The sequence below is a fragment of the Mustela nivalis genome, assembly GCF_964662115.1.
Source record: "Mustela nivalis genome assembly, chromosome: 7".
Classification (NCBI taxonomy): Eukaryota; Metazoa; Chordata; class Mammalia; order Carnivora; family Mustelidae; genus Mustela; species Mustela nivalis.
The window spans coordinates 20,995,726-21,012,441 of NC_139026.1; the positions used below are offsets into that span (position 1 = coordinate 20,995,726).

General features: G+C 33.9%; 1 protein-coding gene across 15 annotated transcripts in view; it reads left to right on the plus strand.

The window, feature by feature from the left end:
* ANKS1B (ankyrin repeat and sterile alpha motif domain containing 1B) overlaps positions 1-16,716 on the plus strand; it is a 1,113,310-nt gene that overhangs the window by 597,513 nt on the left and 499,081 nt on the right. The window lies entirely within an intron of this gene.

The window sequence follows — 16,716 nt, forward strand, 5'->3', positions numbered from 1 at the left end:
GTTCCCATGAGTATTTTCAATTTGCACACAAAATGGTTCTTCACTTCCAGTTCTAAATTCTGGGGGTATTTACTTCTATATTGATACCTGACTATAACATTAGTCTCTCTGCATACCCAGCAGTTTTTATGAGACTAGGACCATAATACATACTTTATACCTTCATATGTAAACACTTTCTAAAAAATACAAACAGATTTAAGAGGCATATCCAGTGGTTTTATTTACAATGATTCCCCTTTCTTTTTCACTCCAAAGATGCCTGCAATTACCCGCAGATTCCACATTTGTTTCTTACTTTTTTTATAACATTTTTAAAAAAAGATTTTATTTATTTATTTGCCAAAGAGCGAGAGAGAGAGAGAAAGAGAGAGCAAGCACAGGCAGGCAGAGTGGCAGCAGAGGCAGAGGGAGAAGCAGGCTCCCTGCCAAACAAGGAGCCCGATGTGGGACTCGATCCCAGGACGCTGGGATCATGACCTGAACCAAAGGCAGCCGCTTAACCAACTGAGCCACCCAGGCGTCCCTGTTTCTTACTTTTTATATTTATAGTTATCAATTTGCTAGGTTCCTGGCAATGTTATATGAAACCCATTTAGCAGGGTGTTATAAATTCCTCACTGGGCTATCTATCTCTAGATTAACACTGGCAAGAATATATTTGCTTAAGAAGCAGTGAGAGCACAAGAAAAGAAGGAATTTATGATGATGCAACCTAAAAATACATTCTTTAATTAAAAAAAATTATAACAGGGGTGCTTGGATGACTCGTTTGGTTATGTGTCTGGCTATTGGTTGTGGCTCAGGTCATGATCTCAGGGTTCTGAGATCAAGCCCCATGTTGGGCTATGTGCTCGTGGGAAATCTGCTTGGGATTCTCTCTCTCCCTCTGCCTCTTCCCCCTTTAAAATAAATAGGTAAAAGCTTTTTTAAAGAGTAGCAACTATCATAAACACAACACAATTAGTAGATAATATTCACTGAATGCTTACTATGGGTAAGGCATTCTTCTAGGTGTCTTAAGTGTAAAAACTCATTTCATTCTCACAAAGCCCCATTAGGTAGATGCTACTGTTTTTCCTTTTTTAAAGATGAGTGCACTTATTTTGATGAGTGTTGATAAATGTAGAGAATTGTTGAATCATTATATTGTACACCTGAAACTAATATAGCACTGTATGTTAATTATACTTGAATAAAAAATAAAGATGAAGAAACTGAGGCACACAGATTTTAAGTAAATTGCTGAGAGTTGCATAGGAAGTAAGCAACACAGCTATGATTCAAACCTACATAATCTGGCTATAGAGTTTGTACTTGTATTAGGGTTCTCCAGAAAAAAACTGAGAAAAAGAGAGAAGGGGGGGAGGGGACAGAGAAAGTGTTATAATTAATTGGCCCACAAAATTATGAAGGTGGGCAAGTCCCAAGATCTACAGGGTGAGTTGGCAAGCTAGAGACTCAGGAGAATGAACGTCTTAGTTCTAGTGTAAGTCTGAAAGCCTGAGAGCGAGAAGTGTCAATGGTGCAGTTCCTGTCTAAATGCTGGCAGGCTCAAGAACCAAAGAGAACTAATGTTTCAGCTGCTCTAAAGGCAGGAAAAGAGCTAATGTCCCAGTTTGAAAGTGTTCAGGCAGGAATAATTCTCCCTACCAGGAAGTGTCAGCCTTTTTTTTTTTTCTTTTCCTATTCAAGCCTTCAGTTGATTAGATAAGGGCTATCCACATTAGAGAGGGCAGTCTGCTTTACTCAGTTAACCAATTTAAATATTAACCTCATCCACAAACAAGCTTACAGAAACATTTTGAAAAATGTTTGACCAAATATCTGGGCAACCTATGGCTCAGCCAAGTTGACACATAAAATTAACCATCACAATACTCTTAACTACTATTCTGATATTTCATAGTTATGTGGTATCCCAATAATGAAAGCTAATAGATTATGTATTATACCATTGCAAAGCATTAGTCGAAAAACAAGTGGTTATTTCTTTAAGGATAGTTTATCATAAAACATATATCCAAATATTTGGAAGTCAGTTCATCTCCAAACTATCTTAAATAAGATTCCTGACATAAAAATCATGGCCAAAAGCAATAAGAGGTTTGGTGTTGTAGGTTTTCAGATACTAAGAATCCATGTTCCCTAGCAACACTATTTAGAGGCACATAAAGAAACTTTCCAATACCATTTATAGCAAGTTTTTCCCCCCTACATTACTAGTTTACTCTAAACTCATGACTACTACAGAAAAAAAAATGAGCCTTAAAATTTTAAGTAATGTTCCTAAGAGGACATTGTGATGTTCAGCCAAAATGAATGTTCATAATATTACTTAGATTTATTTAAAATTCTGTAGAGCCTCACTTATTCTTCTCTCACAGCTACACTGATTATATATATGGTTGTTATAAATGGTTATTAGAATTCAATGTGACTAGCAATGAGAACTTTCTAGATTTTCTTGAAATTAAATGAACTAAATATAAGTCCCGTTATCTATATTCTACCCTATATGTATGTATAAATATGTAAGTACATATTTGTTTATATATAAGTGACTAGATACATATATGTGTATTTACATAAATTTGTAAATATGTATATGCACATATATACATACATTAAGATGTACTACTTGATCTAATGGCAAGATTCATACTTTGTAGTTTCTACTTTGAAAATCCTGTCCCAAGCAAGACTTTCAGCTAATATCAGATTTCATAAGACCATAAAGATTAACAGGTTGTTATCATAGGAATAGATGAATATTTCAGTATGCAGAAAACTCTTAATATCAACGAAATAAAGAAAAGCATAAAATTATCCTAATAGGTGTTTAACGTGCATTTGATAAAATTCCACACTCATAAGATTAAGAAGTAATTGCTTAACAAACTATAAATAGAGATATCTTTAAACTGATACAAATTTGTCTGAAACATACAGCAAATATATGTCACCGCTTTTATTAAAGAATACTAAGTCCTGAACAATGCAGTAAGATAAAAAGTAATAAGAGGCCTAATGTTTGAAAAATAAGACATAAACTGACATTTTATGTGGTCTATAAGGTTATATTCATAGAAAATCCAAAAGAAACTACAAACTGTTAATTTCAGCAAAGTTGCTAGATATAAGATTCTTATACAAAACCAGTGGCATTCTCATATACCATCACACATATGCGAAATACCCTTCTTTCACAATAGTAACAAATCTATAAATTACCCAGGCATAAATCTAATAAAAGATGTGCAAGAGCTTTGTGTGTAGGGGGAACTAGAACACATTTTTTTAATATTAAAGTTGTGAATTAATGAAACAGTTGACCATATCCAAAATGGACTGACTCATGGAGTCAGGAGATGGTATTTATCTCCCAATTTAAACTCTAAAACACTGTAATATTACAAGAGATTTTTATGGTATTTGACAAGCATATTCTAAAATTAATGAGGAATAACAAAGAACAAAAGTAAGTCAAAATGATTTTGAAAAATATGAGAGAATTTTCCTTACCAGATACCAGATATTATCATGAAACTACAATAATTAGGATGATGTGGAATTAATACAAAAATAGACAAAGTGATGATGACATGGGAAAAAGGAACCTAGAAGCATAGATATAAATTTAAGGATAAACACCTGTGTAGCATCTACTAAGCATAAGAAAACAGTATTTTATAATATCTGTTTAATTAAAAAAAATAAATAAAGCCCCTTATAAACCTCTTCACCAATCCAGTCCATGGAAATGATAAACAACAAATTTATGGATGGAAGTAGGGAAAATAAATTAGAGAGTAAGCATAGGGAGCTTCAAATGTATCTTCAATATATTATTTCTTAATCATCTGAAGCAAATTCATAAAGCTGTGTAGTGAGTTTCTTGATTCTTATTCTCTATACTTTTCTATAGAATTTTAATGTTTAAATCTGTTTTTAAGATGTTAATGTAAAAATGAGTTAAACTATCATCTTCAAGTGCAAATATGATTAATCACACCATAGTCATTCAATCATTTGTTTAATGAGTTGCCAGCAGAAGGTAGAGTAGGTTGATAAAGAGTGACAGTTACTTGATGACTGAACTGTTTGAAATACTAATCTAGGAATTCTTCCATAGGAAAAAGTACTGACCCAGTGATTGAGAGCATGAGCTCTCTAGTCTCAACTCTTCAGTAAGCTGCCTATGTGACCTGGGACAAGAATTAGCCTCTTGAGAACTTGCCTTCCATTAGAGTTAAATAGAAAGGTTGGGCTAGATCATCTTTGATGTAGCAGCCCCACTTGTACTTGAGATTGCTGAGGAGCAGTACACAAGAAATAACAACACAGTGAAAATTTAAGAACCACTTTATCAAGAACTCCACATGAATACCCTATAACTTTTGGTGAAGAACTTCAGGAAATTCTGTATTGGAGTGCAAGACTAAGGCCTTTTGCTCTTCCTGCTTTGCTCACATAATGCCCTCCAAAAATCTGAATTATGGGTCTAAAAATCTAAATTATGGCTCCAGCAAATCCTTGTGTGTTGTCAAAATGTCCCATAAAAATAGAGTCCTTTAAAGTATGATTCAATTTAAATTATGAAAATAGAAACTAAAGAGAAATAGATTTTAACTTGACAAGGGAAGGTGTTTTACCAGCTATGTAGGCTTTCATTAAAAGAATTCACTTCTTTAGGAAGAAATGAGTTTTCTATTACTGGAGTCTAAATATTGTATGGCAGGGAAACTGCCAGATGATTCAAGTTTTCAATGGAGAATTGGACTAGTGATTTTTTTATGGCTTTTTACTTTATTATTATTATTATTAACATATAATATATAATTTGTTTCAGGGGTACAAGTCTGTTATTCATCAGTCTTACACAATTCAAAGAACTCATCATAGCACATACCCTCCCCAGTGACCATCACAAAGCCACCCCATCCTTCCCACCCTCCTCCCCTCCAGCAACCCTCCATTTGTTTCCTGAGATTAAGAGTCTCTTATGGTTTATCTCCCTCTCTAATTTCCTCTTGGACTAGTGATTTTTAAGATCCATTCCTACTTGATTCCAGAAAACTTTTCTTGATTTTTCAAACCTTCTTCAGTACTGCTGTATGTAGAGAGAACCTCCTAAGATAAAGATTTGACTTTTGATTTTAGCTGTAGAATATAACTTAGTTTCCCAAGAAAAATTTTGACTAACAAGTATTCCTTTTTTGGTTTGTATTTCTAAGAACTCTGAGTCTGAACCTCTACATTGTATCTCTTTCTCTCAAGAAATTTGAAAGTTTTTCTCTGCCCTATGACTGCAAGGAACTACTTCTTTAGATCTAAGATATTCCCACAGGACTTCATCTTATTGGTAGGAGGCTCTGCCATCCTAGGTAAACAGTAATTTGAGACTGTCATTTCATCCAAGGCTTTTGGATTAACAAAAGTGGCCCTTTTGTTTGAAATATTTGTTAGGTGAACCTAGCCATGGAATGGAAGGGAATTAGAAAGATTCTTAGATGAAATTATTTTCTTTCAACCCACAATAATAATTCATATGCCTGGCACATTAATAAAAAACAGTCATATATATTCTTCACTCAATCCCTGCCTAAAAATCTATATATAGACCCATTGACCTCTGAAGACTGTTTTCAAGGTGAACCAGAAAATACTTACTTTAATTGAGCTTTCTTGACACTGATAGTTAAATAACATGAAATGGTAGTGCTGCTATTGTCTTATTGAAAAGCAAATGGATACATTCTTTTGTATTATATATGTGTTCCCAGGAAAAGAATATATAAAACACATTTTAGGTAGTAGTTTTATGTCTTTAATACATAAAGGGAACTTACTTAAATAACACTGTGGCAAATTTCCTGGTAAAGCAAATAATTCTTTTGTTATGCAAATAACCTCACTACATTTGTTCTTAAAAATCTGATTTTTACATATGAAGCCTCTTCACAGTGGAATAAATCTGGATTTTTCTCCCATTGGAAAGAGAATTTCTGCATCAGTAAATGCCATGTCACTCTCTTTAGTGTGTAGAAACAGACACAGATGTTAAATGCTAATGACATTCCTCACAATCATTCTCTGTATCTGACAAAAAACAAAAAAACAAAACAAACAAAAACTGCTTTCATTACACATGTTTCTCAAACCCAAAAGTGGCCTGCCTGATATACCCTTCCCACTCCACTTGAACAGATTCTGCCTTTTTCCATCATTTATTTATTTACTTACTTATTTATGAGAGAGAATATATCTGGGAGGGGACAGAGGGAGAAGGGAGAGAAAATCAGAAGCAGGCTCCATGCTCAGTGTAGAGCCCAGTGTAGGGCTCAATATCACAACCCTGAGATCATGACCTGAGTGGAAATCAAGAGTCAGTGGCTTAACTGACTGAGCCACCCAGGTGTCCCTTTTCCCATCTTTTAAATGCAATCTCCTATTTGGCCTCCTCAAACTAATCATTTGATTCTGGTCTTTCCAATGTCTTGCCATTAGCTTATATCTTTTTCACATACAACAGTAAAAATTTATTCCAGTACTATTGAAGAGTTGTCATTGTTTTTATGAATTTTGGTATTTCCTATTGACTGTAATGGTTATGTTTTCTTTTTGTATCTATTTTTTCCCAAGACCTTATCTTTTTCTCTATCCAATTTAAAACTCCATCAGGGTAAAACCAAGTCTCCAATTCACACAGTGGCTAGCTCATACTATATATTAAATGTATTTGAATAAACTAGTGAATGAGTAAATATTATGTATATTTAATACATAAATGTATATCATTTTTTAAAAGATTTATTTATTTTAGAGAGAGAATGCATGGGGGAAGGAGCAGAGAGAGAGAGAGTGAGTCTCAAGCATATTCCCTACTGAACAGGGATCCTGTCATGGGGCTTGATCTCATGACTCTGAGGTCATGACCTGAGCCAAAAGCAAGAGTTGGGTGTTCAGATGACTGAGCCACCTATGACTCAACTGGCTAAGCCACCCAGCAACCCTCAAATGCATCTTAATAAATAAATTGGAAAATCTCTTATCACAAGATAAAATTCTCTATAATTCTCATATTGTACCCTAAATGAATTATAATACATAATTTCTGATCAGTATCCTTTTGTTTCTATATTGTGTGGGTGGTGGTTCTAACCATGCAATGGGAAGAGAACTCAATTTTTCAATGATTTTATTGTCTGGTCACCAAGTAACACTTACTTTTTTATTTTTTCCACTCTTCACATCCATATCAAATTCTCAACTAAACTGCATAACTAATCTATACACCTAAACTTTTATATTTGTGCATTAACACAGATCAAGACCCACTCATAAAGAGAACAAGCAAAAGCAAAGCTATGTCATTTCATCTCCTTCCTACACCTACTAAGTTGTTTTTTTTTCCTTCTGAGTTTTAAACACAGTATTTTACTTACTAAAATTCTCTAGAACAGGTGGGCATGAGACTTTGTATTTGTCTCTAGCTTCCTTTTAATAGGAAATTGATTTCTATATATGTATATAAAACAAAATTGTGCTGCAACCAAATGTAGATGTTTCAAGGAGTTTATTATAATAGGACTTGATATATGTTTTTTCATATGCAAATCTAAATTTCTGTGATATTCTAATTTCAGTAGATGTTCAATAAGTGGAGAAAACAGAAGGCCTCATGTTATGTGTCATCCATATCACCTTTAGTATTGGAATGATAGTTTACCTGTAATTATTTATAATTTGTGTCCTTTTGAAACAATAATGAGCTGTGTTTATCATATTTAGCAACCACTCAGATGATTTATAGGTCTGTATGAAATCATTTGGGCATCTTAAGGGATCCTTTGCTCAGTCTAATACTTCTGGGATTTTAATACTCTTGATTAGATTTTTAACTTCACTACTTTTAACATAGATTTCCTTCCCTCCCAGTAAATCAACAAAGACATTTTTACTTTCCTAAAGCGTACTAATTGACTGGCTATTACATAGATTTCATCGTCAGTTATGCTGAATCATTCAAAACAGACTTTCAGCATTCAATATGGATTGTCTCAAAATTGAGTTGATTACAGCCATCTGTATTGACCATAAAGACAAACTCAATAAACAGATTGGAGGAACTGTGATTTGCTCACCAAGGATGGGAACAGCAATGTGTTCAGATCATTCACTGTCCTTCTCTAAGAGAAGCAAGAAATCAATAAAGCAAGATCTCATCACTGAAACTATGTAGCCAGGGGAATGTCGACATTTAATATCCAAAGGATAATATGATGTGCTTTTAAAAAAAAAGGGGGGGGGGAGATTTTTAAAAAGTACTCATTAGGATAACTTGTTTTTATTAGTTAATTAATCTTTTCTTCCTGAATATGAGCATACATATAGATATGTATTAAATACAATTGTCAGAGTATGATCTTTGGAAATTGGGAACCTGTTTACTCTGAAAGATAACTTGAAATTAAGTTTATATAGTTAACAACAACAATTATTCAAAAGTAATAGGATAGGTTAGTGCCAAGAAAAATGGAAAAGTAATTAGTTTTCATTTGTATTAGTTTGAAAGGAAAAGAGTAACATAATGTACAGAATGGTTTGCCATGAAAATTATGCCTTTATTTTATAGGTTACGGACATTTTTATGTTTTATGTTAACTCATAAGCTTTCCTTCTCACTCTTCAGAAGCTATAAACATGAAATAGAATAAATGGCCTATGGTCAAAATTGCAAAAATAACTGAAAGTTCAGCTATAGCCTTGTGTTTCCAGATCCACAGAGACAAAAATTTTCTACTAATAACTTGTTTTGAAAAACAAAAATGTCCATGAAGACAGAAAACAAGCAAGTTTATTTTTACTGCCTGGTTATTAAAAGCCTGGAAAATGGACTTGCAAAGGAAATAGAAACCATACTTAGTTTTTAATACTAGTATTTTCTAGCTTTAAAATATACCTTCATGTTAATATAGTGACTGACTATATATAGGTTGTGACTAGACAGACAGGGTTAAGTTAAAATCGTATTCTGTGCTGGCTATTCTAACCTAAGTGAAATTTTTCATCTTATCTGAGCCAGTTTGATCAAATGGAGAAATAAGAGTCCTGACCCCACGGGATTAATGCAAAGATAAAATGAGAGCAGGCACATGGCCCAGTGCCTTATACATAAGAAACATTTGATAAATGTTAACTGTAATTAGTTATGAGTTGTTATACAAACGTGCTATTAGCTCTTACCCTGACAACTTTAACTAAAATATCTGGAAGGTGCCAGGGAAGTATGGGGTAAAGGGAAGATCACCAAGAAGAGACAAAGTTCTTTCTTGAAAGAGTCCCTAACAATTTTGTGTAAAAGTACACAGACTCTCTCTCTCTCTCTTTCTATCTCTCTCTCTCTCTCCTCTTTTCTCTCTCTCTCTCTCTCTCTCTCTCACACACACACACCTCTTACCTATTAAAGTAATGTACGATCATAAAAGTGTGGATTAATAATAATAATAATAATAAAAGCAGAGTCTCTGAGCCACAGGGAAACTTGCTTAAAAATCTGGAGATTTAGATTGATCATAGAGAGTTATATTTAAACATGATTACCATGTTGCCAGTGGGAAGCGCTTTTTAGAATAATCAGATTTGAGAAGGCTAATAATAGAACACTAGATGTGTAGTTGCTTCTGAGTCACTTGGCTGAGGAAGGGGAAAGCTAAGCCCACCATGAGGCATAAATATTGAATGAAGGTCACTTAAGGAGCACAATGGAAAGAAATCACCATTTTCATGATTTCCAGCCTTTTCAATTCTGTGTGTTTTTTTTTTCCTTCAAGCAATCAAAATTATAAAATCCGTGATTTCTAGAAGATTTAGGACTCTTGTTTTATTATCACCATGGCTCACACAGTTCCTAGCACATAATCAGTGCTTAGTATAAGTTTAGTTGACTAAATGAATGATAGTTCTGAGTGAGGGAAATAGTGAAGTGAGGAAAATTCGATGTTTATACTATCACAAGAGATCTTGAGACAGTGTTAAATTTTATACTAATGTTGTATGAGCTTATTTTTTTTTCTTTTTTGAATTTTTTGTTGTATGAGCTTCTTAAGGATAGAATCCTTCATATATTTGAAACATGGATAGGATTCCATAAATATACTTGTTGTTGTTGGTTACTTTAAAAAATCAAGCACATTAGTAAAATGTTTTCTATTTACTTTTCCTGATATATCAAAATTGTAGCTATTGTCTTCTTTTTAAATCAAGTATTACTTTGGAAATACCTTTAATTTTCATGGACCTGAAACTTTCTACTCTTTATTTGTATAGTGGTTGGGAAAGATTTTATTTTTTCAAGTGTATTCGTTTTCCTGATATCATGAGCACTTTATGTCCCTCATATGAGATCTCTTTTAAACTCTACTAAAAAAGCTAATGAGACAAATTAAAATGTAGCTTTAAAAAAATCTGTATTTCTAAAATTCCATAATCTAGCCCAAAAAGGACAACTGCCAGCCTTAAAGAGAACTAAAGCTTTAAGTAGCATTCTAGTCCCTATTATCTGCCCAGAGAAATGTCATAAATAAATTAATATTATGATATTTCCATACTAGTTGAATCTTTACTTAGAGGCACATTTGTCAAATAGTCAATCACTCTTTTGACAAATGTTTAGTGTCTGCTTGTCAAAGACACTTTTCAGCTTTAGGGATACAAACTAAATAAGACAAGGTCTCTACTCCTAAAACTTATATTCCAAAATTGTATAGTCAGATAATAAGCAATTAAACAAATGGAAGATGTTAATTTCAGCTGGTAATCACTGTTGTGAAGTCTTATAAAATAGTATGCTTTGTTATAAAGAGACAAGGGGTATTCATCTAAATTGAGTAGTGAGAGAAAATTATCTCTGAGTATTACTTTTGAGCTGAAATCTGAATGGTGCAAAGGAATCAGCCATGGGGAAATCTGTGTAAAAAGAAAACAACAATGTATAGGTCTTAAACTGAAAATAATGTTAATTTTTGAAGTACAGAAAGGTGCCACTTTAATCAGAAGCCCAGCAGGCTTTCTTGTGAAATTGTCATTCTGATCTTCAAATCCATGTGTAAATGTAAAGGATGTGGAATAATCCAAAACAACTTTGGAAAAAGTTAAAGTTGCAAAACTCATACTAATTTCAAGACTTATAAAAATTACAATCTCTGATATTGGTATCAGTCTAAAGTTAAATAAATAGATGAGTGGGACAGAATATAGAGTCCAGAAATAGATCCACATTTATATGGCCAACTGATTTTAATCAAAAATACAATTTACTGAAGAAAGGAAAGTCTTTTCAATAAATATTCCTGGTACTATTAGATGTCATTTAAAAAAAAGTTAATCCATACCTATTCCATATAAAAATTAAATGAACTATAAACACAAATGTAAAGCCTAAAACTCTAAAATTTCTACAGGAAAACATAAGAGAAAATTTTTGTGAGCTTCGGTCAGGCAAAGATGGGTCTAAAAATGACACCAAGAGTATAGTCCATAAATGAAAAATTTGACAAATCTGGACTTGATCAAAATTAGAATTTCTACCTTCAGAAAGATATTGCTAAGAGAACAGTAAGACAAACCAGAGATTGGGAGTGTATATTTCCAAATATTATATATGACAAAGGACTGGATCCAAAATATATAAAGAATTCTCAAGTCCCTTAATGAGGAAAGAAATGGTCCAATTTAAAAAATGAGAAAGACATTTCAACAGATTCTCCCCAGAAGATAAATAGATGTAAGGATGACAAATAGGCTATGAAAAGAAACTAAATGTCATTAGTCGTTAGTCTAATACACACCTATCATAAAGTTTAAAATTAGGGATGCCTGGGTGGCTCAGTCAGTTAATCATCTGCCTTTGGCTCAGGTTGTGATCTCAGGGTCCTGGGATTGAGTTCCACATTATGCTTCTACTTGGTGGGAAACAGCTGCTCCCCTGTTCATGCTCGCTCTCTCTGCCTGCTGCTCCCCTGTTCATGCTCCCCTGTTCATGCTCGCTCTCTCTCCCTCTCTCTCTGACAAATAAATAAACAAATTTTTTTAAAGTTTAAAATTTAAAAGATTGATCATACCAAGTGTTGGTGAGAATGTAGAGCAACCAGAACTCTAATACATTGCTGATGGGAATATGAAATGGTATAACCAGTTTGGAAAGAAGTTTGGCAGTTTTATAAAAAGTTAAACATATACTAACCATGTAGCCTTGCCATTTATTCCTAGATATTTACCCAAGAGAAATGAAAGCATATGTCGATACAAAAACCCATAATGAAAGTTCATAGTCGTTTATTTTTAACAGCCCAAATGTTCACCAAAGGTGAATGGATAAACAAATTGCACTACAACCATATACCTGGATACTATTTGGCAATAAAAAGGAATGAACTACTGATAGTGGTACATGTATAGGGGAACAGGGCAGGCCATTCCCAAAATGTGCCACATTGACATACTGATTATTTTGAATTGAAGCTACCCAGGGAGCAGCCATTACAAAAACACTCAGACCATCATCTCTTCCCCTGAAAGCAGGAAATAAATCTCCCATATGAAAGGTACCCTCCTTGTAGCTAGAAATAAAAACACATCCTTCTCACCAGAGATCAAGACTTTCAAATCAAGAAATCTGTAGAAACAGATATTGTTACTTTTTGTTAATCTACTACCTCAACCCAAATTCTTCTTAGAATTCCTTCCTAAATAAAGCTCCTGTCAATTCCTCACAAATTTATTATCTCTTTGTCTAAAATGTATAACAACTACCTACCATGGTCATTTCTTTGGGCTCTCAATTCCATTATTAGGCCTCCATGGGCACATAATTATCTTTGGATTTTTCTCTTGTCAGTCTGTCTCATGTCAATTTAATTCCTAAACCAACTGGAAGAACATTGTATATAAGAAGTAAATTTTTCCTTCCCCACAGATGTAACAACATGAGTGAATCTGAAAATGACTATGCTAAATAAAAGAAGCTAAACAAAAGAGGACACACTGTATTATTTCATTACATAAAATTCTAGAAAGAGTAAACCTATCTATACTGACAGAAAACTGTTCATTTGATGCCTGGGGGATTAGAGGACAAGAATGGGCATGAATGAGAAACTACAAGAGGGCAAAAGAAAATTAGGGACGATAGGTATATCTATTATCTTGATTGTGATTATAGTTTCATACATGCATAAAAATGTTAAAACTTATCAAATGGTACACTTTAAAAGTGTTCAATCTATTATATGCTAATTATATCTTTTCTTATGTTCAATTAGCCAACATATAATACATTAGTTTTTTATGTAGTGTTCAATGATTCATTAGTTGCACCCACTATCACCACACCTGCCCTCCTTAATATCCATCACCTGGTTACCCCATTCCTCCCCTCCCTTCTGTAACCTTCAGTTTGTTCCCAGATTCTTTCATGGTTTTTCTCCCTCAATGATTTCTTCCCATTCAGTTTTCCCTCTCTTCCCCTGGGGTCCTCCTCACTATTCCTTATGTTGTGCATGTGAGTGAAACCATATGGTAATTATCTTTCTCTCACTGACTTATTTCACTTAGCATAATCCCCTCCAGTTCCATCCATGTTGATGCAAATTGTAGGTATTCATCCTTTCTGATGGCTGAGTAATATTCCATTGTATATATGGGCCACATCTTCCTTATCCATTCATCTATTGAAGGGCATCTAGGCTCCTTCCACAGTTTTGCTATTGTGGACATTGCTGCTATGAACATTGGGGTGCATGTGCACCTTCTTTTCACTATGTCTATATCTTTGGGGTAAATATCTAGTAGTGCAATTGCTGGATCATAGGGTAGCTTTATCTTGAGGAACCTCCACACTGTTTTCTAGAATGGCTGTGCCAGCTTGTATTCCTACCAACAGTGTAATAGGGTTCCCCTTTCTCCACATCCTCACCAACATTTGTTATTTCCTGCCTTGTTAATTTTTGTCATTCTAACTGATGTAAGGTAGTATCTCAATGTTTGTATTTCCCTGATGTCTAGTGATATTGAACATTTTTTCATGCGTCTGTTTCCCATTTGTATGTCTTCTTTGGAGAAGTATTTGTTCATGTCTTCTGCCCATTTATTGATTGGATTATTTGGGCTTTTTGGATGTTGAGTTTAAGAAGTTCTTCATACATCTTAAATTTAGCCCTTTATCCATAATGTCATTTGCAAATATCTTCTCCCACTCCATGGGTTGCCTCTTAGTTTTGTTGACTGTTTCTTTTGCTCTGCAAAAACTTTTTTATCTTGATGAAATACCAAAAATTCATTTTTGCTTTTGTTTCCCTTGCCTTTAGAGACATGTCTTGAAAGAAGTTGCTGTGGCTAATATTGAAGAGGTCATTGCCTATGTTTTCCTCTAGGATTTTGATGGATTCCTGTCTCACATTTAGGTCTTTCACTCATTTTGAGTTTATATTTGCGTATGGTGTAAAAGAATGATCCAGCTTCATTCTTCTGCATGTAGCTGTCCAATTTTCCCAGAACCATTTATTGAAGAAACTTTTTTCTGTTGGACATTCTTTCCTGATTCATCGAAGATTATTTGATCATAGAGTTGAAGGTCCATTTCTGGGCTCTGTATTCTGTTCCATTGATCTGTGTGTCTGTTTTTGTGCCAATATGATGCTGTCTTGATGATCTCAGCTTTGTAATAGAGCTTGAAGGCAGGCATTGTGATAAGCCCATCTTTGGTATTCTTTTTCAATAATCCCCTGGAAATTCAGGGTCTTTTCTGGTTCCATACACATTTTATTATTGTTTGTTCCACCTCTGCAAAAAATGTTGATGATATTTTCATAGGGATTGCCCTGAAAGTGTAGATTGCTCTGGGCAGCTTGGACATTTTCACAATGTTTATTCTTCCAATCCAAGAGCATGGAATATTTTTCCACCTCTTTATGTATTCATAAGTGTTCTGTATTTCCTAGAGTATGGATCCTTTACCTCTTTGATTAAGTTTATTCCTAACTATCTTACAGTTTTTGGTGCTATAGTAATGGAATTGATTCCTTAATTTTGCTTTCTTCAGTCACATTGTTAGTGTGTAGAAATGCAACTAATTTCTGTGCGTTGATTATGTATTCTGCCACATTGCTGAATTGCTATGTGAGTTCTAGAAATTTGAGGGTGGAGTCTTCTGGGTTTTCCACCTAGAGTATCATGCCTTTTGCAAAGAGAGAGCTTTTGACTTCTTCTTTGCCAATGTGAATGCTTTTTATTGCTTTTTATTGTCTGATCGCTGAGGCTAGGACTTCTAGTACTATGTTGAACAAAAGTGGTAAGAGTCAGCATCCCTGCCATGTTTCTGACCTTAAAGGGAAAGTTCTCAGTTTTTCCCCATTTAGAATGATATTCCCTGTGGGCTTTTCATAGATGGCTTTTATGATATTGAGGTATGTTCCCTCTATCCATAAATTTTGAAGAGTTTTAATCAGGAAATGATGCTGTATTTTGTCAAATGCTTTTTCTGCATCAATTGAGAAGATCATATGGTTCTTGTCTCTTCTTCTGTTAATGTAATCCATCATGTTGACTGATTTGCAAATGTTGAACCACTCTTGAATCCCAGGAATAAACCTCACCTGGCCATGGTGAATAATCCTTTTAATGTACTATTGGAGTCTGTTGGCTAGGATCTTGTTAAGTATTTTGGCAGATGTGTGTTCATCAGGGATATTCGTCTATAATTTTCCTTTTTTATGGGGTCTTTGTCTGGTTTTGGTTTCAGGGTAATACTGGTCTCATAGATTGAGTTTGGCAGTTTTCCTTCCATTTCTATTTCTATTTAAATCCATTTCTATTTTTTGGAACATTTCTATTTTTTGGAACAGTTTCAGTAGAATGGGTATGCTTTCTTCTTTTAAATGTTTGGTAGAATTCTCCTAGGAAGAATCTGGCCCTGGACTCTCGTTTTCTTGGGGGTGGTTTTTTATTACATTTTCATTTTCCTTGCTGGCTATTGGTCTCTTCAGATTGTCTATTTCCTTCTGTTCCAGTCTTGGTAGTTTATAAGTGTCCAGGAATGCATCCATTTCTTCCAGATTGCCTAGTTTGTTGGCATATAGCTGCTGATAATAATTTCTAATAAGTGCCTCTATTTTCTTGGTATTGGTCATGATTTCTCCCCTTTCATTCATAATTTTATTAATTTGGGTTCTTTTGCTTTTCTTTTGGATAAGTCTAACCAGAGGTTTACTGATTTTATTAATTCTTTCAAAGAACCAGCTTCTAGTTTCGTTGATCTGTTCTACTGTTCTTCTAGTTTCTATTTCATTAATTTCTGTTCTAATCTTTATTATTTCTCTTCTCCTACTTGGCTTAGGCTTTATTTGCTGTTCTTTCTTTAGGTGTAAGGTTAGCTTGTATGTTTGGGATTTTTCTAATTTTTTGAGAGTCCTGAGTGTCTTATGTACTTCTCTCTAAGGAATGCATTTGCAGTATCTCATAGGTTCCAAACTAATGTATTTTTGTTTTCATTGGTTTGCACAAATTGTTATTATATGCTAATTATATCTTAAGTGTGTGTGTATATATATATACACACACTTAATATATTACTTATATATACTTAATATATACTTATATATTATATATTATGTAACTGGAGAAGTAGTGAACAGAAGAATGGCCCAGAAGTCAGAA